This window comes from Camarhynchus parvulus, chromosome 2 (assembly GCF_901933205.1).
Source record: "Camarhynchus parvulus chromosome 2, STF_HiC, whole genome shotgun sequence".
Taxonomy (NCBI): Eukaryota; Metazoa; Chordata; class Aves; order Passeriformes; family Thraupidae; genus Camarhynchus; species Camarhynchus parvulus.
Genome location: NC_044572.1, coordinates 45,025,302 through 45,050,101, shown reverse-complemented (window position 1 = coordinate 45,050,101; position 24,800 = coordinate 45,025,302). Strand labels below are relative to the sequence as shown.

Sequence of the window (24,800 nt, the reverse complement as noted above, 5' to 3'; positions counted from 1 at the left end):
TAGGAATACCACACAAACTGAGGCAGGGAAGAATCTTTTGCTTTCTCCTTCTGCCCACAGGGTTTTTTTTTTCTCTTCTCTGTTTGGTGCAGATTGGTAAAAGGCCTCTGTGTTTTTCTTCAGTTGTGTGTTTGGCAGAGGGGAGTGAAGATGGTGGTTGCTTTGGTTTTTGCTTCTTGGGGTACAGGACTGCCAGGACAGAAAAGTAGTATTTGGGGAAAATGGTGCTTTTGTTTAAGTCTCATTTCTGAGGTTGAGTTGCTTTTAACTTACTTTGATACTAGACCACATATGTGCATTAGATGAGGAAGAAAGAGGAGAGTTCCCGTGTTCCTCAAGCCTATTTTTGCAAGGTCTTAAATCTGTCTACATTAATTCTGAACTTTGTCTGTATTTAGCTTAAATGCTTTTATATAAATTCTGAACTTTGTATTTGGTTTACTGCTTTCTTATAGTAGCCATATAAGTTATTTTATACTTTTAATATTAAGATAGTCTACAACTCTGCCCACTTGCTCAGGGAATAGTCTTGCTCTTTACTGACTATATCTGGGTGTCTGAAAAGCTGAGACACATTCCAAATGTTCTAGTTCTGAGTAATAATTTGTCCTGCCTACATACAGTGTTTTCAGAGAAGCCGCAGGGGGAGGATTTTGCACTGAGCACATAGTTGCTTGTGTGGGTATGAAAGGGCAGTGTAGGTGATATCCTTTACCAGAAAAATGATCCACAGTTTTCTCTGTAAACTTTCTGGGTTCATTGTTTTGATTTACATCTTAACACTCACTGGGCCCAATACCAGTTGCTACAAAGGACAAACTTTTATTACTTTGCATTAGTAAAACAACACTAGTTATTGACACAAGTGATTCCTTCCTCCAGTCTCTCTTGATTATTTTTAAAGACTGATCTTTTCACTCCTTACCACCAAGCTAAGATGGTAGGGAAAGTTATATTGCAAACTATTTATATTGCAAAAATAAAATAATCTGGAAACATTTAATTGAAATACATTGTAGGTAAAGGAAATCAAGAATTTTTTGTGCTTTGCATATAGGCTTATTATAAAGGTGGGGTTTTTTTTTTTTTGGTTGGGGTGGTTTTTCCCATAGCAGATGGACTATCAAAGAATAAATGTGCCAGACAGTAGATTAAATTACTTGAAATAACTTTGCTGTACTGTCACAAAGCAGACAGTCTTGAGGATGTGCAGTGTGAGTAGACGGATGGTATAGGTCATGCAGTGCTGAACTGATGCTACTCTGTTGACACAATGTTTTATGGGTAGGCAGGAGACACCTGGTTAATGTCTTGAGGCTTTCAGTGTTCTGTTGTGTCAGCAAGGTGACCTCATAAAAATCTGTGTGTAAATAGCCTTTATTTGTCTATATCTATACAAGATTTAGTTGCCAGTCAACTAGAGTTAAATTCTGATTTATCTCCCTCGATATTTAACAGTGGCACAGTCTGGCAGAGGATAAATAATTTTACTGCCAGTTCATTCTTGATTATAGTGTCAGCAAATGTTCCTGCTGCTGATACGTGGGCAAGACAGATGGGAGATGGTAATTAAATGGACTCTGGGAAACCTAAAAGAAAAGTGTTGGTTGAAAAATTCTTAGTTATCAGAAAAACTGTTTTGCAACTTAAAAATAATGAAAACAAGAAATAGATTTTCACAATATACTTTATTACCTCCTGTGATTCAGGGGAAACATCTCTTGAAATCCCAACTTGTACAGAAAGAGTATGAACAGGAAATCTCTCTTAGTTCTGCGTGTTCCTGGAAAGAAAGAGTTTTCTCTGCAATTTCATCCTTTAAAAGAGCATTTTATTCCCTTCCTTGACCACTGAAAGTGCTGTATTTGCATATTACTGTAAATGTTTGTTCTGGGTTGTCTTTAAGTGATTGCTGAAGGTCTACTGCTGTGTTTCTTTATTTTTTTCCTTTTTGCATTCTTTGGGAAGAAAGGAGAAAATTTTTCTGTTTGAAAAATTTTTATTTGTTTTTACTTTAAATCTTGTTGTATCACTATCAGGCTCAAATTTAATTTCTTTTATTGCAGGTGTTTCAGTTCATGTTTATGATGAAGTATAGAAATGCACATGGGAATAGAATTATATTTGCAAATGTAAATCACCTTGTCAAATCAACCATTCACCATATGGTGAATTTCAGTCTGCTGTAATCATAGCCTGATGCTTGGAACAGTTCTGCACTTTAGTATGTTAAAACTTGGAGTCAGGACTGTTGTGAAGCAGGAAAACAGTGGTGTGAAAAGGCACTGGGAATACCTGCAGCTTCACTGATCAAGTAAATGACAATTCATGTATCCTAAAGGCTGGATGTTATCCAGTCATACAGTTATGCTCAGTTTGGAACTGAGGAATAATCACAGAATCAGAATGGTTTGGGTTAGAAGAGACTTTTAAAAGGATATTTTTTATTAGAGTTGCCAGGAACCAAAAGCTTGATGCAATAGGAAGCACTGTAAGGAACCATTGATGTGAGTCTTTTGATTAATTACAATCGAACTTTTAGAAATCTGTTTAGTTAGACATGCTCAGAGACATGACTTCTAATAAGCAAAATCAGATAAGAAATGCCTAAAGTTGTGTTATTTGTTCTTATGTCTGAAGGAGCATCTGGTTTGGAATACTTTTTTCACAGAGGGAGTTGCATTTCATATCTACAAAGATTCAAAAGTGTATCCTTGGTGCAGGCTTGCCCCTGGAAGACAATGTTTACACATACTTTGTTTTGGCACTATGTTTTCAGTTGGATCAGTCCACAAAAAAACCTGGATGCTTGGAGAAGAGGTGACTGCAATGCCAAACTTGTCCTTAATGTGTGGGAACAGGAGGCTGGCTGAGAAGAACTGTTGTGACTTGTTTTGGAGGAGAGGTTAGAAACGAAATTGCTCACACTTTTCTTGAGGAATGATAAAATATTTCCAAATTCTTAGAAGTCTGTTGAAGTGACAGGTCATACTCTACACAAAAATGCCATTTTGAGAAGGGCAGAGTTTGTGACTGGCTTGACCTTGAAGGGTAATTTCAGGAAAAAGGAATTTAATTTGTTGGAGTACATGTGTGATTGCCAGATGAGCTCGTAGCTCTGTTCTCTTGTGAGTGAGAACAACATGCACCAGAAAGCCTTAGTCTTTTGAGATGTATGCAGTTTTAAAGTATGGCTTTATTTTGCCTTGTAGATAAATCTTTCTACTTTTGTGAAGACTCTGGAAACACTCTGCAGTGTTTTCCTGATGTTTAGAAGGAAAAGATTTGCTACCATCTGTTCTCTCCAGAAGATTTTTGTCTATGGTTGTCTATACAGCTTTGTTCTCAAATTAAAAATTTTGGATGTGGTTACAAATGTGGGTATTGTAATATGCATTTAAAAGATCAAAGTTTTAATGCAGCAGACTGAAAAGAGGAGTAGGTTAACCCTGTTTGATTCAGTTTGGTAGTTTGTGTAACTGTTCTGCCAAGAGAGGGTGAGGAAACTTGTGCGGGAGCCAAAGTTACAATTGCATTCAAATGACCTTACGGCATCAAGAACTGTTCATGTGCAGGAAACACAAATAGAAGCAACACTTAAAGCAAGCCTGCTGGCCAAATGGTGAGATTCTGGTGGGGAAAAGGAGACACAAGAAAGGAAGAATGCTATGCAGATGATCAGGAGCAGAAGGAGTTGAAAACCAGGTACAGCAGGGGCTGTTACGGAGCTGTAATCCCGCAGTACTGTTTGTTGCTCTTAGAGCTGAGCTTTGACTGTAGTGTGTATGTAGTGTGTATGCAGAGGCATCGCTGGCCATACTTTAAATTAACTCAGACAAAAGAAAGAAACATGGCAAACGCTGCTTTAGTACTTTGCATTTTCCCTTACTCAGCAGTTTAGTTGAATGCTGTGTTTCGGCTATTGCACTGCATAACGCTGCCTGGCGCCTTTCTCAAATACTGCTGAGCTGAGCTGCTCTTGTGTTCCCAGATGCAGCTTTAGACTGGTGGGGCAGGAGTACAGACTTATGCTTTGGTGTTCCAAAGTGGGTTAGTGACAGTGTACTCTGCTTCAGTGGGTCAAGGATCACTGTTTACTGTGGTTGCCTCCCTCCCTGCCTCCACATCTAACGTTAGTAAACTGACATGTTATTTACCACCATGAGATTTTTTTGAGAATAAGCCATAAGGAACCTGAGCTAATATTTTAAGGTTACAGATAAAACTGCTTCGGGCATCATGTCTCTTAAGTTGTGGTATTATTGTTAAATATCTGCTATGTTGGAAGCAGACAGATTGGCGCACGAGGAATTGCTTGCACACTTTTGCAGGCTTTCAGTTGCAAAGAAATTGCAGTTGTTTGAAGTACTCATATTGTCCTATATCTGTAGGACAATTAATTTGTCCCCAATTTCTGTTGGCACCCCGGTGTTAATATTTATATACTACATGTATTAATCTTCGTGTATGCTGAAAGGTAATTTGGTAGCTCTTAGTCCATTTATTGAAGCATGCCATTAGTGATGCCTGTCTAATTGATATCCTCGACTTCATTCTGTTAAAATGAAAATTCTTACAATATAAGGAGCTTAGACATGAGTGTTTCCTTTGAAATGTCAGGACATGGACTAAGGTTGTTGTCATTTTATTAGACTTATTTTCTGCACGTGATTTGAGTTTGCTTTTCTTCTCTGTATTTAAATTCAAAACTAGAACTTTAAAACAGAAAATGAAAACAAACCAGTTCAAAATTATTCATGAATTATGAGCAATATGAACTGTTTTCTTTGTAGAATTTCTTTTAAGAACAGTTTTTCTTTTTAAATCCAATGGCTCTGGAATATTAGATTGCTGTTGGAGAGTTACATTCTTGTATTCTTGTGGCTGGAAGTCAGGAAAGCTCTTTAGATTCCCCCCCCCCCCCACTTGATCTTCATTGCTATAATCAAATAAGGAGCAACCTTTTATAATTTGCTAGTTCTTTTTGCTACTGCACAACTTGACTGAGTCTGAAATCCCTGAAAAGAATCAATATGCTTGGTGGATTTATAAAAAAATCTTGCAACTGCTTCTAATCAAGTTTAACTTCATTTTTTACATGTTCTTTGGTACAAAACCCATTTCAACTTCCAAAGTTGTTTAAAGGGCCTTTTTATTGTTGGGACAATAAATATTGTCCCAAATATTGTTGGGACAATTTTGAGCTTTGGAACAATGCCCATAATAGTTGTTCCTTGCTCTGTGATTGATTTACTTGAAGGAAGCTGACATTTCTTAATGAAAAGCTTTGCATTTTAACACTTTATAAAAATATGTTGAATGTGTAATACCTGCAATACCTAAAATCCTTAACACACTCAAAAATCTCAGTGCTACAATTGTTTTCAGACTATTGCAGGAAAGCGAAGATAAGGAAATGAGATGTTTTTGTAGAGCTTTTAGCATCTCTGAGATGATATTGCAAAGTACAGGAGTGTAATTGTAGTTGGGCAGAGATGGAGCTCATATCAGGCAGAAAGAATACCCTTATTGTTGGTTCTTTTAAATCCCCCTTCTGTCCCCACTGGCTCAGGTAGGATTATATTGCAACAGAATTGCACTTGAATTCTAGTAGAAGCCCATGTCCTTAGGGAGTAGACTAAAAAAAAATATCTGAAGTGTTTGTGAGTGAAATGCATCTGATGGGTTCTTGTTCATTTCTGTATGGCTCACTTTTTTTTTCCTCTTGTAAATTCACATTTCACTTCCTGATAAAGAACATACAGGTACAGTGAATACAATTAATTTTTCTCCCTATTTAATTAACTTATCCACATTTGTTTTTTCTTTAAGATAAGTCTACTTCCAGTAAGGTGCTTGCATTCATCAGAGTGGCTCAGGATTTGTCCCCACTGTTTTTTGTTTATCTCTAAAATACAGAGGAGCAGCTGCCTTGCATAGGTATTGAGCAATTTTCAGTTTGTGAGAGAAAGTATTTTGGAAGGAACATGTTAAAAGAAATACTTTCAACAGACTTACTTCTTCTCAAACCCTAAACCCCTGGCCACACCCCTCTTTGTGTATCCCAGCTGTTGCTGTTAAATGTATGAAATGTAATGTTCAGTGTATGTGATATGAAATGGAGTGCAATATGAAGAAATGTTTCTTTCTGTTTAACTGTGTACCAGGAAGGAAAGTTGAACACAGATGAAATTTATGTCAAAGGTGCTGTAAGAAACAGGAGGTCTTGTCCACCAAGCAGTTGGGTTCTACATGTGTGAAGGGAGCTTAGATGAAAGCAAACAGTAGGTCTATACTAAAACTTGCAGTCTGTACAGACTAGCAAGGAAATAGAATAACTTAAATGTTTAAACAGAACTGAAAGTAGAGGGACTGATGTATAATACATTTACTGGGCTTCCTGACTAGGACAATTCAAATACGATGTTAAAGACTGAGGATGTATGGCCTTTTAGAGCAGTACAGTTTGCCTTCAAGTGATCATGAGGCTGTTAGAGGAATTACTGGAAAAACCTGAGAATTAGAAGTGATAGGAGTGTATTTCACCTTTGGATTCCATGTTGTTAGATTAAGTACTGAAACTGTTTTCTTATCAACTATGATAATTGTTTTGTCTTTGATCCCACTTCATTCTGAAATCCTTTTTCTCTAAAGGAGATGAAATGTGCTTCCTGATGATGTGTGACTTCTCACATACAAGGTTTCATCAGAAAACTGGAACTGAAGGTGAAAAAGGTAGCTGACAAAGAAACTTTCAATAGAGGAGATGCAGAAAGAATAGCTGCCTAGATAGGCTCTAAAAATCATGTGAACTTTAAGCCACTCAAGAGCTTAATTTAGTGGGAGACTGGCCTGAGAGGCTTAATATAGACAGCTCAGATATCATGTGGAAACTCTAATATAGACATGTATTGATATAAGGGACCTTGAGCTTATTTTTATTTGTTCCTGATCAGTTAATTTGTTTGCTTCCCTCCCTTAACCCCATTCTTTATTCTCAGGAAATGCAGTAAAATGGTGGCTGTTACTGCACAACTACACCTGACTGTACCAGAGAGAGTGAAAGAAAAATGGCCTTTTGATACTAGCACTTGTTTTGATTTGCTCAGCTTTCAGTGGAGTCTTCAGTAAACTTTTTTGGTGCTCCTTCTGATAACTTTGACTGGGAATAAGTGAAATAAGTAGTGACTCTGGTCAGGATGTCCTTCTGCTTGCTGAGAAGTGTTTGTGACTTCTGAAAGATGCAAGGTCACTGGGATTTCTATTTTCTTTCTCTCTCTCTTTCTCTCTCTCTTTCTCTCTCTCTTTTCTCTCTCTCTTTCTCTCTCTCTTTCTCTCTCTCTTTCTCTCTCTCTTTCTCTCTCTCTTTCTCTCTCTCTCTCTTTTCTCTCTCTTTCTCTCTCTCTCTCTTTCTCTCTCTCTCTTTCTCTCTCTCTTTCTCTCTCTCTTTTCTCTCTCTCTTTCTCTCTCTCTTTCTCTCTCTTTCTCTCTCTCTTTCTCTCTCTCTTTCTCTCTCTCTTTCTCTCTCTCTTTTCTCTCTCTCTTTCTCTCTCTCTTTCTCTCTCTCTTTCTCTCTCTCTTTCTCTCTCTCTTTCTCTCTCTCTCTTTCTCTCTCTCTTTTCTCTCTCTCTTTTCTCTCTCTCTTTCTCTCTCTCTTTCTCTCTCTCTTTCTCTCTCTCTTTCTCTCTCTCTTTCTCTCTCTCTCTCTTTCTCTCTCTCTCTTTCTCTCTCTCTCTTTCTCTTTGTATCTTAGAACTAGTTTATTTGTATGTCTCCCAATATTGTAGTTTCAAATTATACCTATTACATCAACAGTACACTGATTTTTAACTCTGTTCAGAAAACTCCTTGTTTCTTGCCTAGCCATTAACAAAACATCAGTAGGAAGGTCACAGTGTAACTGATGTACTTGCCCCCTGATGGAAGTGTCATGGGAAAAACAAATGGATGAGTGGATTCCCTCTGTGTTTACAGTAGCCATGGAAAGTTGTACTTTGTTAAAATCTGCATCAGGCTTAGGAAAAAAAGCCACTCATACTCTTAAATCTTTACTTCAAAAAAAAAAAAAAGGCAACAAACCCCCAGGATTTTAAGTATCACTTCAGCTCTTACCAGAAATTTATTTGGAATAAAATCATACTGTTGGTTTGGAAGGAGCTGGGGATTTTAACTGTACAAGAAAAAATGTATCTGGTGTAGGTGGTGTTGATATTATTCTGAGTCTTCCTAAAATTATAGTCCTTAATGCAATCACCATTTCTGACATGTAATTGTACTTATGGATCTGTAATTTCATAACTGGCAAATTTAGTTTGGGAAGTAATGTTATGAAAGCAAGAGTGTTGTCCTCCATGTGAACAGCTGAAATACCTCAACATCCTGACAAAACCAGAGTAAGTAGGACACCTTCATGTTCAAAAACTTTTTTAAACTGATGGTGGATGTTCCACTACTTAAGTTCTCAGTGAACAAAGAACTGCTTTGAACCATGTACATTAAGGGGAGGAATAAGAGTCAGACCAAGACTTTTAGTGGTTGGTTGCAGAGTTTTTGCTGTCACAACACAAGAACCATGTTGTTAATCCTTTTTAAATAAGTCACAATGTTCTTCTGTGGTAGCACTGAGTGGTAGAAGTTGCAGAAGTTTGTGATCTTCACAGAGAGGACAGTTTTGTGTATGAAGTTTCTAAGTCTTGCTTTTTCTGTCTCTTTCTGAGAGATGGCAAGTTGCTTTTGAATTACAAAATCTTAAACACAGAGTTTGTAAGTGACTGGGTAGTTTTGGTGTTGAAGCACTCTTTCCACTTAATAAAGTGCCATTAAAATTATTGTCCCTTCTCAAGACTTGATGGAAACATGCTTTGCATGCCTTTTGGTGACCAGCTGGCCTTTGATTCTGTAGCTCAGGGCTTTGGGTAATAAAGGATTTCATGTGCATTTTTCTGTAGTGATCGCAGCATGCAGTGAAGCAGCAAAACCCGCAATGCAGGTATCCATACAGATGTGACCTGGGCTAGTCTGAAACCTGTCTGCTTTAATCCCCTGTCTGCTTTATTGCTGTTTTATAGCAGGAAAAAAAACTTTGAATGTGGAGAGCCTTCCACTTGCTTACAGAATGTTACATGTGCTGTTACATGTTCATTCTGAAGACTTCCACAGAAACAATCATGGAAGACTGCTGAATTGCAAAGCAATATACATTTAAGTGTGTTAAGTTCAAATTATCAATATTATTCTAATACATTTAGATTTTACAGTAAGTATTGCTTATAATGCAAAACCCTCAGCTTTCTGTGATTACCTGTAAAATATCTGTCACCTGGGGGGAAAAAAGTGTTCTGTCTGTGGTGGTCATGGATGGGCATGCAGTGAAGGCTTCCCTACCTCAGCAACCATTTTTTAGTCTGCCTTTTCAGTCTCTCTTTTAATCAGACTGAGCTGTGGAGCTGTTACTAAGCTTGCAGAAATGTTTTCTGCTGATAATGTGCATGTCTTGTAGTTGAAAAGTTATTTTTAGCAGTCTGGTGGAGACTCTTAGAGTCACTGAGGGACAGAGCCCTGGTGGAGATCTGGAAAAGGGAGCTGCTTGCCAATGGATTGGAATGGGAGAGGGGAAAATGGTACCTTTCATTCCCAACCATCTTTTTCTGGTTTTGACTACATTGTTCTTTCCTGGTAACTTGCAAAGAAAAGGCACATTTCCCAGGTTTGTGTTTGGCTGGGACTAATCTCTGTGTTGCTGAGGCAAAATTGGTAGAATTGCATGAGTGGAAACTTCCATTTTCACTATGATGATTTTCAAGGGCTGCCCGGATCTGAACAGATACCTTCTAACTCGAGTGAATCTGAGAGGTGCTGCTCTTCACTCTGCCATAGTGGAAAGGCTCTGACCTGAGACAGTTTGTATGAAGTCAGAGTTATATTAATCTGTTCACTGCATTTGCTAATAGACCTGACTTTTCCTGACTGTGTAGTTAGTACCCAAGAAAAGTTAATGCAGACAACAGTTCCACTGAAAAAGCAAATAGTTTTAAATTGTGGAACCTTTAATTTGACCATAATACTCAGCTACAAGCAGCTTTTTAATGTTTAAAATTTAGTAAAACTCCTGAGAGGCTCAATTTGACCTATTTTATTCATAGAACTATTATGTAAAAAGATTGCTGAGGAAGAAAAATAGCAGAAAGCACAAGATGGTCCACCAGTTTACATGCTTATGTGCTGAAAGCTGCTGTTTTTTCCAGATGGCAGAATAGCTAGTGGGACTCACCTAAGTAAATTGATGTGCTTTTCCTCCCTTCCAGCTTTTTCTTACTTTTAATGTGTGTTTTGTTTTAGTGCCATAATCAAAGGTCACTCCCAGTCTTTCAGTCTCCACATGCATGGCTGAGTGAATGCGTTTTTCTTTCATGTTTATCTTTGCAAAGAAAATCCGTGGGTGGAGAATTTACCATGGGATTTAGAGTGCTTTGGGACTTCTCTAAATGACATACCTGGGAATGCTGCCACATAGCAGACACATTTCAGTGATGTAGGACAGTACAGTATTTCACTGCTGTAGGACATCAAGGATGAAGTAAGGTAGGCTGTGACAATTGCTACTGAAAGTGTTCATAAAGTAACACTCCATGCAAGAGAAGGTCTGCAGGCATGCTGAAGAGCATCTTTCTTTCTTATTACTGTTTTGGTGTAGGTTTTATATGTTCCGCCATACTATTTCTTTATACTGGAGTAGTATCATTTATCTGATATGAAAAAACTTCACCCTTTCTTACTGGAAAATAACTTTGAAATACAGATATTTGTCTGTGTTTCCTCAGACCAGTCAGGATGGGTTTATACTGAATGTCATCTCTCTTTGTTTTGACTGGTAGGCATTGGTCTTGCTTACAGTATTGTGTGATGGCCAACTTCTGTGCTATATGTGCAGTTGTGTGGATTTTTTGGGGCTTCATCCAGTGGTGCACTATAGTGTCTATATTGTCTGTATAGGATGTTTGTGGGAAAGTTTTACATATGGCACTTCAGTTTTGTTGAGTTGGATATTTTCTGCCCACTGTCAGGTAGAACATGAGATGTACTCTGTATAATTTGCAAACTTGCTTAGCTGAAGTTCAGTTTTATTTTTACAACTGTTTGTCATTTTTCTGAAGAGCACAGGCCATAATGGTTAAAACCTCGTGCCTGTGGTGATGTCCCTTGTCTTGTAGCAAAAAGAATTGATGATGAATGCTAACTGTACTATGGTAGCTAAACATGAAATAGTTGGTTTTAAAGACTTTTTGGCATGTGTGTCTCTGCTGAGGCTGATTATTGTGCTGAACAACATAAAAATGGTGTGGTCAGTGTCCACTCTAGTTGCCTTTAACTTCGTGCTGTGAATGTCCAAGCAGCACTGTGCAGCTGTATTACCTGCACACGTTTGGACCAAGGGTAGAGCATGCTCAAATTCCCTTCCTGCCTTCATTTGTAGGAATATACACTGCCACAGTGCGCTAATGCACATTCTACATTATTTTGACCGGATTTGTAAATAGATGTATAAATTCAAAGAACTGAGCACAATAGATTCATATCTCTTCAGTGACGTAGTTGTGACGCATGACTGCAAAATCAAGCTTCTTATTGAATAAGAATAAACTTGTACAAGGGGAAAGAGGAAGAATCTGTCAGAACTGAGAAACTTGCACCTGAACACCCTCCAGTAAGTCCCAAATGCACTGCAGCAGCAAGAAAATAGTAGTCTTTGTTCTAGCTGTGTGTTTGAGGTTTGCGTGGTTTCTTAATTGCACTATAAATTGATATCTCTGTATATGGCCCTTTGAAAATTAACAGCTTTGTTCTTTGGTGCATTCAGGAATGAACACGACATAAAGATTGAGGAAGAATGGAAATCTATGAAATGGTACTGTTATGGAAAAGTTTTTTGAGAACTTGAGAAAAAAACAAAACCCACCAAAAACCCCAAAGTGTACTGCCAGTTCTTAAGTGATCTGTTGTCTGTGTCTGGACTTGTTTTACATTGTTCTTTCCTACCTCACTGTAGATTTAGCATGAATTATCAGAAATCAGTGGGAGCTGTAAAACACCCTTCTATTCCATATCAGCGTGACTGTATGAACACTAATTCAACAGTAGCATCTTGTGGGAGACCATATTGGGTGTATGCTGTGGTCTTTGCTTGGAGTTTCATGGTCTGTTCTGTCAGAACCAGTCTCTTCTCTGACCCATCTGGCATAGCAAGTGATCTTAGCCTAGAAAGTTGTGGATCCAAGTCAAGATGCTGACCTTTTCCTCCTGCTTATTAATAAACCTTTCTGTTTCTCCTGCAGTCAGTATGGAGCAAGGCTGGGGAAGAGCATTTCAGCAGTGTCTGGCCCTGCCAAGGAGGTGGCAGCATGCCTTCTCAGGTTGCACAGAGACACTTTGGGCTGGGGCTGGGGCTGTGCCGGCAGCTGCTGTGTCGGTGCCTGGGGAGTCTGCACGGAGCAGCAGCTTTGAAGAAAGGGCACAAGTGGTGGAACTGCAAAGCTACCATGGAAATCTGTTAAAAGAGAGAGAGGTCAAGGAAGGTTCTGGTGCAACTCGTCACTGCCAACACATTCACCCCAGAGGGGCTGTGCTAGACTGACTGCTCCTTGAAAGCTGGCTGCCTGTCTAACTGCAGGACAGTGGCTTTTTCTGGCCTTTTTCTGGCCCTGTCAGTTGCTGGTGTTGGTGATGATGGAAGTTTACAAGGGTATTACTGCTAGGCTTGAGTCATGGGAAACTTATCTGTGCTTCCTGTTTTGGCCATGGAGATTCCAACCTAATGATGAATATCAATAGGGTGGTTTTATTCAATAATGTAGATGAGGTATATACATTCTATTTATTCTTCCTGTTCTGTTTCCATAGTGAGGGACAGGTGTGTGAAAACTGAGTCATGGGACCTTACAGAGACACTGTAGTGCAGAAAAGAGAAATGTAATACTGTAAAGAGAAGGTTTTTAAGTGATGGCAGAATGTTTAACTGAGAAGAACAGAAAATGGTTCATGGTGGAAATGGAGGGTCTTGCTGAGCCCTGCTTTTGGTGCAGGTTGAATAAACAGTGCATTTCTGAAAAACACATCTGGATCCAGAACAACAAGGGATGTAAGGGTGGTCTAGGGTGGCCACATCTCTGCTGTGCATTAGGAATAGCTACAGTATTTAATCCCACATATCCTGGTAGAGGAAATACGACAATTTTCACTTTAGAATACAGTCTTGTGTTTTCCTTGAACTGATGCATGAACTGTCTGGTCTGCTGTGTTCTTCTGACCAAAAGGATTACCAAGAATTTGTTAAACAAGGCTGGAACTCATTTTCATGGGGCAAGTGATAGCTCAGAGGTCTTTGCCATTATTTGGCATACTTTTTATTGTTATTTCAGCATTTCTTACTGAAAATTGTGTTTGAGCCCAACCCCCCAGGCAGATACACTATAATATTTCACCTTGCTTATGCTTAAAGCATGACTAAATTTAAATCAAAAGCTTTTCTACACGAACTGTAAAACAAGTTAAGTAGATTGAGTTCTTTCAGGGAAGTCAATGCCTACAAAGAATATAAAAGTATTTTTCTAAAATTTCTCTCTTTTAATTATGTGATATCAGTCCTTTCTACACAAGTTCATTTTTTTCCTTCTGCCACATTAAGTTGCAAGGAATTGCTCTCCCAGCCTTCTTCAATAGTAAGGAAAGCTTTCATATTCTCTTGACAGTAAAAGAGATATGATAATGCTTTGAGGTCTGCTGTAAGAACATACTGGACAGAGAACTGAAAATTAATGAAGGCTTAAATAATGAAATTGAGGGTGTGCTATCTCCAAGCACTTTTTAATGTTACTGGCTTCAGTTGTCAAATCTTGGCTTCTTTTTAACTTTTTTTAGCTCAAATAAGAGTTTATATATCAAACAAGCAACATACACAGGGAATTTAAGAGTAGGTAGAGAGATCTGTTCCTTTCAGGAAATCATGTGTTTATATTAAGCGTTGTACTTGTAGGCCTTGCTTTCCATTTTACCTGTTGCTCTTGAAATCTGAATCTTCCACAACTCCCTTGACAGAAGCTAATTTCTTCATGCACAAACAAAAAAAATGTGAGTCTTTCAAGTAGACCGACTATGACTTTAGTGATAGTTTCCTATGATCTCAAAATGTATCATCATCTTCAAATATAACCATGGGTACTTAAAACTGATGTTCCAGTCTTATTACAGTTATTTTGAAAAAACTGGGTATTGGGAAGATAACTTCCCTTGTGCTAGAGTATGTATGAGTCAAGGGAAATGAATTCTAATTGTGGTTCTGATGCTGATGGGACCACTGCTCTGCCAAGTTAGGTCATGAAAAAACATTTTGAAGGAAGACATTTCTAGGCATCATACTTGTTTTGAGAGAGGCTTTCTTTTAAATTGCAGACAGGCAACATTAGTGATTTTTAGAATATTTTTCAACTGACTAAAGAAGTGCTTCAAATGCTGAGCTTTCCAACCTTGTAAAGTTACATGTTGTTCTCTGCACTTTTACATTTAGCATGTCTGTAATATTTTACTGAATTGGTTCAATTCCTTTTATTGCCCAAGCAAGGGTTGCTTTTGATACTGTAGTGATAAGTTCCACTTTCAGAGAAATTTCAGTCTTGCACACAAAGAATAAAATCCTTAATATATAGGAAAAAGGTTTATCTCAGAACTGTTCTCCTCATGGAAAGCTGGCTGGGTTGCTTGCCTGAATGTGTTGGTAGACTCTGAATGCTTTCTGACTGGGTGCTAAGATACAGATAAGTCACAAGGCACGCTGATAAGTGGGGAACTGAATTGGCTGATGGTAGAGCAGGTCAGCTTGTCTAGTCCACTTACAGTAGTTTTCAGTCTCCACAGAGAATTCCAGTTGAGCAGGAGCTGTCAGGGGGCAGTTTGGTCCAGTGCTTTCTTACTGCCTGTGCTGTGAATCTGCTAAGTGAGGTTCAGTGTCCAGGACTATCTGTTGTGTGTTTTGGAGAACATGTACATGCACACAGGAATTTATCTAAGGACAGCTTCAGAAAGTGTCTTGTCTAATGGTTATCACAACTATTTTCCAAAGTCAGTTTCCAAATGGTCTGGAACCATTTGATCCATCTGTACTGAGTGAATCCAAATTTCTGTTTTTGTGGTTCTTTGGGGAAAGCCACAATGAAGGATTTCAGCTTCAGTCTGTATCTAAGTAAGACAGTCTGAAAATGAAGCAAAAACTGAGCTTGTATCATATTTAATTTGTATTTATACCCCTTAGCTTAAGCTCTTGTGTCATTCTCCCCTGTAAGGAGACTTCTTTTCGCTTTTGTTTTGTTTAGGGTTGGTGTTTGTGTGTGTGTGTGTTTGTGTGTGTAAAGACTGTATCACAGCTTTGCCCTTACCATCTTCATGTTAATGCCCTTGAATTCTAAAAAACTCTGTTTTAAAATCTTTGCTTGTGTGACTTTGACTTTAATGGCACTAAGCCATGGATAATTGGCTCAGTTTCCTAAAATTCCACAGCCTGTTGTTAGGATAAACATTTCTAGGTTCCCAAGAACACAGACACATGTATATGGTACTATACTGATTATACAGAGCAACTTTTAAACAACAAAATCTTATTTTCCTATTTTATTCTTGGTGTTTTCACACAAGCAGAAAAATGACTTGACAGAAGTCATTTAAGATTTTTAAACTACTACATTCATGATTTTTAAACTACAATGTAGCCTTTTGAGAAGGGCTGTGAAGTGGCTTTTTTTTGCTGTAGCCATTAGCCCCTAGAGGAGCTGGAGGGAGACAGTCCTGCAAGGAATGGTGTGTTGAGATGTACCCTCATTAGTCAGGGACACATGTCTCAGTTGCTGAGAAGGCCGTGTGACCAAGGCTTTGGTATAAGGGCCTGGCTTGGTGGTTGTTCAGGAACTTGTGGTCATGTGTCACTCCCCAACACTGGTACCTAAAGGGGCTTGTAAGGTTCAGATATCACCAAGTGTTGGAGTTGTGGCTTTCTCTGGGCTGAAAAGGGCTGTGATCTGCATTCCCCCCCAACCCAGAGCTTTAGGGAGGGGCTATAATTATAGAGCTTGTGACAGAGCTGTGTTCAGCTCACTTGTGTGCTCTCAAACATGACAGTGTATGGTTGAAAGTATCGCTCCCATACATACCTAATCAGAGATGGCAGAAGAAAATGGATATGAGGCCCAGGGATATTAACAGCCGGTTAAGAAATTGTGGGATAGGCTCTGGGGAACTCTGTGCACGTTCAGGATTGTAAGGCAACCTTGAAGAATGGTGGAGGCTCTCACTGGATTGTGCCAGTTGCTCGAGCACGTGGGGAGGTTTGCTGCCAGGGAGTGAGGCAGGGCCAGTGATGCTAGTGAGCCAAAGCAGATCGACTTAGCATCTTACTCAGAGCAGGAATTGGTGGTCTGACTGTCCTTGGAGGTAAGATGGTAAGCTTCCCAGTTGTTGTCTCTGAAATTGCTTATAGCAGCAACAGGATATTTAAATATCTTAATCTCTGGGAACAAAAAAAAAAAAAAAAAAAAAAGGATGTTCCTACTCAGCAGGTGGGGGTTTGATTTGTTTGTTGGTCTTATTTTTTAATCATCTTTTAATACAATTATTCAACTCCAAAGCAATCAACTCAATCTGAAAATAAATGGATAAAGACACAGGAGTTACAGTGTGTGGGTTTTGAGTTTTTTGAGTTCTGTCCTCGTTTTGTTGGCGTTTTTATAGGGCAGTTTGCAAAGAATTTCATTCCTCTTATCCCTGCTCTCACTGACTGTGCAATAAGAAACAGTAAAGAAAAGCAGTTGTCTTGTGTTTTATGAGATTTTGTGCAAATATTTTCAGAAGTTCAGCTATTGAAATTTGAAATAATGGCACTTTTTTCCAATCCTGTAAATCAGTATTTTTTAAAATTTAAAGTGTACCAACTCCATGTAGACTCTTAGAAGTCATTGCAGAGGGTGAGAAATGAGAAATTGCTTCTGTAACAGGAGACGAACAATAGAAATGCAAAACAAGATTAAAATTCCCCCCTCTCCCCCAGGTTTTAAACCATGATAAATATTTGGTTTGAGCCAGTCTATTCTTTGTTTAGAGTTACTTGACTAAAACTCTTGGCCCTGACTTGCTGGCAATTAGTCGTATTGTGTTTTTGATTAAACAGTAGTGTAGTGGTGGTGGGAAACCAACATACTAGCATGGTCTTTTGGCTGTCTTCCCCTGCTCTTTAGTGTTGCCCTGAGGAACAGAGTATGGCTGGGCTGGCTCATCAGGGATTTAGCTTGGAATGGGAACAGATTTTAATTTGAATATCTTTACCTACTGCCTGCTGTCTTAGGCCCAGCCATTTTTCAGGGAGTTCTTGGGGGGTTTTGTTTTGTTTCCCCTGTACAAGTAGCTAGTTCATGTTTTTGTAGTGCATTTGTGACTCCCTGCTCTGCTTCTGGGCAAGCACTCCTACTGCTCCTTCCTGTGGACGGGAAGTGAGCTCAGCACTCAAGAGCAGGGACAGTGGTGTTACCTCTGCAGTTCAGAGTTTGTGGTGATCAACAGCTCCCCCAACTAGCAGAAAAGCTGTACCCAAAACTCTAATTTGAAAGCCTTTGAGGTTTGTTGAGAAGTAAAGAACTGGGGAGTTCCATTTTCTCGTGGTGCATAAATAAAGAGAACTTTTCATATTTTTGTTATCACTGTTCCCACCCATATTATTTGAGGGCCTGGTTTGCTGTTGATGTAGTCATTTTCCCCATACCTGAACTCTGACAAGTCTTTGATACCTGCATTTTGTAGTGATACAAGGAGATATGCTGGCAGAGATGGTGTTTATGTACCAAAACTGATGGTCTTGTGTTCTAGCTTGTGTTCACTGTTTTTGGGGCTGGAGTCCATACTAAATATAACAGCAGCCTAATCCAAAATTATTAGGTGGGTTTTTTTTTTTTTGTCTAGCTTTTTTTAAGTCATAAGTACTTATTCTTATCTTCAGCAAGTATTGGTCCATGCCTTTTGCACCCATCTTGTAGTGATCTACCTCACTGAGCACCTTGCACACACGTGGGTGTGAAAAGAAAGTACATGTCTGGGGTGTTTATACTTTGCATTGCCATACCTCTGAGCTTTGTTTTCTTTTTCCTGAATTCCTTGTTTGCCTGCACCTGCAGTTCTCATACACTGTGCCTTAGTGGTGGTGGTGGTGGTTAAACAGCTTTCCCTTTCCAAGGCAGGTACATGGCTGAAGATCTCCCAGCCAGGAGCACGAGATGTGGCAGGAAAGGGAACACACCATTTACATTTTTGCAGTTTTTTTTGTTCACTGAGAGAGGGGTATGGTGGGGAGAGCATGGTTTTTGGCCTATATTTAATAAAAGGAGAGAAAGCTGTAAAAAGCTCCCAGTGTAATGTGAGCCTTACAGAAGGAAGAGCTATTTATATATCCCTGCAATATTTGCCTGGAGGAACTTGAGAGCAGAGTGGGGCAGTGTTACATAAAGCTGGGTGAGAGCACACTTGTGTCCTCACAGCTGTGAAGGTCAAAGCCAGGGCTTGTCTTACAGTAGGCTTCCACTCTCCCTTGCCCTGAGGGGAGAAGAGACTGATGGGCTTCTTCTGAAGGCCAAATCCTAGTGGTGAGAAACTTTGGTTTGTGGAGAACAGTGGTGTGGTTTTCTTTTAAGAGGCTTATTATTTGTGATGTTTTCATTTCCTTGTTTTTTGAGAAAAGATGACTGACTTGATTGATTACTTAATTGTCAAATAAAGCTAAACAAGGTCACAGCAGCAGCTCTGGGGGCCTTAAGAGTGAGATTTCAAGCTGTACATGGTTATATTATGGTTTAAGCAGCTTTTTGGTTATTACTGCTGCTATGCTGTCTTTTATTCTCATGTGGTGATTTTTTTATTCTAAATGACATTACCATGCCACCGGCAGTTAACCAGGTATTGTTCTGGTTTTGGATGCCTTCATCAGCTTAGTACTTGTTCATTAAGAGGCTTTATAAAAGTGATTTTAGAAACCCCTCAGATCTTCAGCTTGAGAACATTTTTTAATAGTTTCACAGGCAGAAAAGCCTTTCTTTGGCAGGTATATACCTTGAGAAGATCCTTCGTAGCATGTGGCATTAACACTGGGTGTTGACACCTTTCTGAAAGATTGCATTTGGCCAGGTCAAAGCATTCCTAACTCCACTATGAAGAAGAAAAAATCCAAAACTAACAAAAAGTGTGGAATATGATCTGAATGTACTATAAAGCTTGGAAACTTAAGCAAGAAGTTTGATTAAAAGGACCTTGACTGCCTTTAAAACTTTGGATAAGGATGTAGTCTGGAGTTGTCCAACATGTTTGTCCCTTTAGTTTTTACTGTAAAATTATTGGAACTCTTGTAACATAAGAAATGCAGAATTATGTCAACTGTTTGAAAGTAAATAAGGTGCTTCTCACATTCTATCACTCATCTATGATGCCTAGAGTCTTTATGTCCCTTGAGTTAGGAGTTTTAACTAAGCAGTCAGCATTCTGCATGTTCAAAAAGCAGCTTCAGAGCAGAAGTTAACCCCCATGGTTTATAAGAGGTATATACTACAGCACATAATTAAAACAACTCAGTAATTTTTTTGGGACCATATTCAGCCTTTATCTAAAAGTTAAACAGTGAATATTTATGGTATGTGTGTGTGTAAAAGCCAGACCTTCTGCAAATGGTTATTTCTTCAAGGTCTGACAACATGTATTTAAATGGAAGAAGGCATTTTGACTGGCTTTTGAACCCACCCACTTAGTGAAGAAATTGTTTTTAAATTAAAAAAGGCAAAATTTACAGATTCAAAATGTGTGTTATGAAAGAAATAAGAATTTGGATACTTAAAGCAATTCTAAGTTGCTTCATTCGATTATTTTCCCAAACAAGGGTAGGTGAGCATATTAATCTTGTTACATATGAGACAGACATATAAAGACATACATAGCTTTGATTTGCTTCAGAGTCTTCATGGAGCATTTTGCATCTGAAAAGTGTTTTTTTGGTGGGGGATAGATAAGAACCTTGAAGATTCTTTTTAAACAGCTTAGTAAAATTTACCAGACTTAGTTTAAAACAGAGGTGCTTAGTAGATTTATAACATGATGCACAAAACAAGGAAGGATATTTCTGGTGGGACTCTTTCAAGTACATAAAAAAGTGGATTTTACACATTCTAAAACCCTCTGATGTGTTTAAGCAGCAGTTAGTACTTAGTAAATGAGAATTAATGAATTGGTAAATGAGAATACAGGATCAAGGCTCTGAAGCTCCAGGTAGATGTGAAGAGTAGAAAGCTCTCTCAGTCCCTTGATATCTTGGGTTCTGTCTAAATTAGCAAATACTTTGGTCAGTAGGGGTGGGTAACTAGATCAAAACACTGAACCTTCATAAATGTTCATTAGTGATTTGAAGGGGTTACTTTAGATTAGATTTAGCCTGTCACCTTGTGCTGAATGTCCCCTCTTACCCCTGCAGTTTGAAGCCTCTTGAAGGGTAAAATTTAATAGGTACATGCCAGATGACTTGTCAGTGATGTAGCCCATGGGGCTACCTGAAGTTTCTTGTCCCTGTGAGACAGCAAGTACCATTTGAAGTGCATTTTGCAGCAGAGTTTTCAGATTCTTACTCAAAGGGAATTGATTGTTCATGTGTACCAGAGCTGTTATGCAAAACCAACCAACTCACAGTAAATGGTTTTGCTTCTTCTCTAAACCAAACAGCATAGTTGAATTACATATGAGAGTATGCATAGCAAGAGGATGACCTGGAAGATTTTAGTCAGATGTTCTGGAAAGATATTTTTTCCCTCTGTTAAGGAAGTATTTCTTTAAATTGGCAGATGTTCAGTGTGTCCCAGTTGCCATTTTAGACTATTGAATAAAAGTAGTATTGAATCACAAAATCTGAGCTGGATAATTAAAATGGTTCAAAGCTTAATAATCACCAAAGGGTGCAGCATGTGGCTCTTGGGTAGCACATTTGGAGTTCCAGATGTTTTGTGACTACAGTAAATTGCTGTTGCTACAGCCCAAGATGGTGGTAAGAATAACGTTGCAAAGTTATGGATAACTTACTTGGCTTTGCTGGGCTCTAGGTAAGCACATGGCTGAGTATCTCTGTATCTTTTTCTCCTTTTGATGGAGAAAGAAGGATTACTTAAAGTCATTTGAGTAGCTAAGTTGTGTTTAGTGCTGAATGCAGAAAAGCTTCATCTCAAATGGCAATGAAGTGGTTAATTTTATTTTCTTGTATATGAAATTTGTAATGTATGAAACTCAACCCTTTCACCAGAAAACAAACCACAAAGAAAAAATGAACAAATTTCAAATTTCTTTTCATGTCCAGAACCCAGAAATGGCTGGCTGTTGTGGAGATTTTTTTTCCCACTGCCTCAAAATCATCAAATTTTGGCCGTTGTCTAATGTAAATGTGTCTGTTAGCTTTTAACTGCTTTGCTTAGACAACTGGCAAAGCTGGATTTTTTTTTAATACGTGGAACACAGTGCTGACTAATCACAGCTCCATTCCTGACTTGCCTTTTGTAATCTGGGCTGCCACAAGTACACTGCAGTCAGTACCCAATGTACTTCTTCATCAAGTCTTGGTTATGTTGCAGTCATAGTCCAATCTATTGTGTGGATGTACTATTAGATTGCAGAGGTGTTGGCTGTATGTGGAATTTAAGGTCTTGATATAGCAATCATGCCAGTACTCTGCTTTAGGCATTCATTGTGTTAGACCAAAATCTGGGCATTCTTCAGAGGTGGTGTGCAGGAGCAAGTCTTTGTGCTTGTTGATCACTCTAACAAGGTGCAAGGTTGGAATGATTGCCTTTCAACAAACAACTGACATATTAGGTTTTTTTCAGAGTAGAACAACCTTTGTTAAAAATATATAGATAACTTCAGGGAATTTTACTCTTTCAGTTTTACACTGAAGGATTTTGTTCAAAATATTTCTTTAGTTCCACATCTGTCTATTGGCCTCAAACTTTCATTGTATTTAGACTGGGAGAAATGGCACAATACAGCCAATGGTCCAATACAGCTTTTACCATACTGAGGCAAAAGCTGAATTATGTCATATTAGGTAGGAGAGGAGTTACTTAAATCCTATATCTAGGCAGCTGTTGACATACACAGTAGAAAGAATGAAATGTGTTGAATTTTCATTAACAAAAGTTATAATCTGATTTAGAAACTCTTCACTTGTTTGGATGTCAGATTAGGTATAAAACTACAATAATTATTTCTATCCTCATTTGTATCTCAGAGGCAGTGAATACCAAGGAGTTCAATAACAATTTCTACCATCATGTTTACAAATATTGTATGTGCAGGTGACACTAACTAAAGAATAATATTAATATTGTGTATTTTCTGGGGACAGTAACTACCATGTCCATTTCTCTTTATGGCTGTTTTGACAACCTGGTAAATAGTGTTCAGTTGCAGTTTGTTTTTATTTTCTGCAATAGGAAGACTTATATAGAAGTTTAAAGGACAAATGTGCACTGCTCGGATTAGGTAGTAGTATTTGCCTTGCAAGAGATGCCATGCAAACAGTGCCTCTGTAGGTTTTAGTATGGAAACTGAGGATATTTAATAAGTCTGAAAGGAAGCAGACACACACATTTATGCTGGCTTTCTTTCTTCCATGATACAAGGTTTTAAGATAAAGGCAAATTCTCTTCCTTAAACCTGAACTTGACTTTCTCATGTAGGTGCTCCATGTGTTTCTGTAGTAGACCAGGCAGACTGACTGTTGTCAATTTTGGGAGGTTTAGCTTTTGCTTCTTCTTTGTACTTTCAAGCTTATTTTCCTCTAGTTTCCATAATTGGAAACAGTGAAACTGTTTGTGTGAAGGAAGAGCATTGATGACTTTTGTTTCTGGATGGAGCATTGATGACTTTTGTTTCTCGATGTGTATGTCTGTTTACTCTTAACAGAGCTGAGGGTTGGGGTGGAGCTTACAGGATGGGGTGAACTGGTTCCATGGTACCTCAGTGGAGTGAATGTTAAGAGGTGAAACTCATTCAACACAAACTTCTAATTCAAATTGGAATGTTATTTTTTGGTGAGGATTGTGTGGGAGAGAGTCAGTAGTGGTGGTCAGGTTTGTCAGATGTTGGATGTAATTTGTTCAGAAAAGTTACAAGATCTTAAATTCCCAGAACTCACTAGAAGGCTGCAGACAAATCACGCCTTGGTTATCAGTGTTATTTCATTCAGGAGTGCTGTTTTCTTACTGGCTTCCTGAGGTTGCTAAGGCAGGGCCTGGGAAGGAGGGGAGAGGAGGGCAAGAAAAGCTGAAAAGTGCTGTTGGAGCTTTTAGTTATTTAATCCTAGTCAAGGCCTTGTTCATAACAACAGACTTATCTAACAGTTTCCCAAAACAAATGTAATTCACAGATGTGTGGCAGCAGCTAGGACAAAATTGAGTCCATCTAATCAGTCAGTCTGTGCATTTCCAGTACTTTTTCTTGTTTGTAGCTTAAACTGTTTCTATCTTCAGTGCAGAGGGGAAAAATAAGATTAGCATTTTGATTCCAACTTCATTTGAGCAGCTAATTTTTAATATCAGTAATCTCCCTCTAGTTGTTTCTAAGGAGGCACTTGAAAGGGGACCATTTTAAAAGTAATCAGTACAAGTAACCCCATTGTTCTTTTCAGTATGTACTGTGATAGTGCAGGAATAATGGATGCTCTGCAGGGGAACCATAACACTTTCTGTTAAAGCACTCAAGTGAAACTTTCTCTTCCTGCAGCTGCCACAGCAGAGTATAATTTTTATTAGGGTATGGTATAAATTTATCATTTGATTTAGTGTGTTCCTTTAGCTGTTACGATCCTTACAAAATACGGTTTTTGAGTCTGAGTGTGAGAAGTATTTCCAGGTTAAATGATACCATGCAGGAATACAAGTGTATGTAATGGAGGAAAACTTAATGAAATGTTATTTTGTGTGTAAGGTTGTTTTTTTCAAGAGTTAATATTGCCCATCTGTTTTCTGGTTATGATTTTCTGATTTCAGTACACATGTGTCCTTGTTTAGACCCACTGAAAGGGGGAGAGAATTTTGCTTTTTTGTTCTTACACCTGTGCTAAAGGGGAAAAATAGGTAGAGAAAAATGGTGCTGGTGCAGTGTTTCAGCTTTGTTGCAAGACTTTTTTGGAGGTTACTCCCAGAACGTCTAAACACCTGATCTTTGTCTTGACAGTTTAGAGACTGATATTTGAGTCTTGCAGTGAGTTTCTAGAAATATTGTCAAGTTTTGTTGGAACAATAATGTTGTTGGTTAGGAATGCCAGAAAACAAGTTGCTGAAATACTGTGTGTAACTTTAACAGCAAAATAAGATTATCTGGACATGTTCCAGAGATTAGAGAGAGCGTTTTCCTCATAGAAATCTCAAGAAAACTGTTGTTCCAGTTCTCAGTGAAGCACTGAACATAGCATGTTGCTGCACTTGCATATGGACTTGCATCCACACCTGCTCTTGCAAATCAGTGCAATTGTGTTTTCTTGCTGTCTGTCTTCCTGTTTTTCCCATGTTGTCTGGGTGTTCCTGTGTGGCTTGTTCTTCAGCAGCTGCTTATGTGTTGCAGCTATTATGTATATATAAAGTCTTTCAAGTCCTTTCTCAAGTCTGTTATTCTGCAATCCCACGATAATATTTTCCTTTCCTAGCAGTAGGGAGCATTTGTGTCTTTCCCTACACTGCTGATAACCAAAAGCA

The 24,800-nt window shown here is 38.6% G+C and overlaps 1 protein-coding gene across 1 annotated transcript in view; it reads left to right on the top strand.

Moving 5' to 3' along the window:
* The window catches only part of TRAK1 (trafficking kinesin protein 1), a 117,099-nt gene that overhangs the window by 10,512 nt on the left and 81,787 nt on the right, over positions 1-24,800 (top strand). The gene's annotated exons all lie outside the window — the stretch shown is intronic.